This window comes from Myotis davidii, unplaced genomic scaffold (assembly GCF_000327345.1).
Source record: "Myotis davidii unplaced genomic scaffold, ASM32734v1 scaffold134, whole genome shotgun sequence".
Taxonomy (NCBI): Eukaryota; Metazoa; Chordata; class Mammalia; order Chiroptera; family Vespertilionidae; genus Myotis; species Myotis davidii.
Window position 1 is genome coordinate 3,592,324 of NW_006288853.1, and position 504 is coordinate 3,592,827.

Sequence of the window (504 nt, forward strand, 5' to 3'; positions counted from 1 at the left end):
TAAAAGCAACCCAGACCCGTAGGCTCAAGATAAACATGTCCCTTCTCCCACCCCACCCCCCTTTAATAGTTGGAAGAATTTGAATTAGGGGGCCTGGCCCATGATAAGAGTTATCACCAGAAACCACTTTTTATGAGCTGTTTATTACCGAGCATGTGCTCCCTGCCATGACCTTCTGAAGCCGCCAGGTGCCTTCCTTTACCTTAGCTCAAAATCTCACATCTGTTCCCCATTTCCCCCCTCTGTCCCTGAGCCTCTCGCGTACCTGGGGGTCTCGTGCGGGGTTCCCCACATCCGAATGTCATTACATTGGGTCATTTCCTCTTGCTACAACGTCTCATTAGAAGATGAGCAGGAAGAACCTTGAGGGTAAAGCAAAGCTCCACCCTCCTCCACAACAGGTAGTCTCCGTGCTCCACTTCCGTGGGGGCGGGGGCGATGAGGACGGTAACTTCATTGAGGGAGTTTTCACGCCCCTTTGTCACTGACCTTGATGGGGCGGGG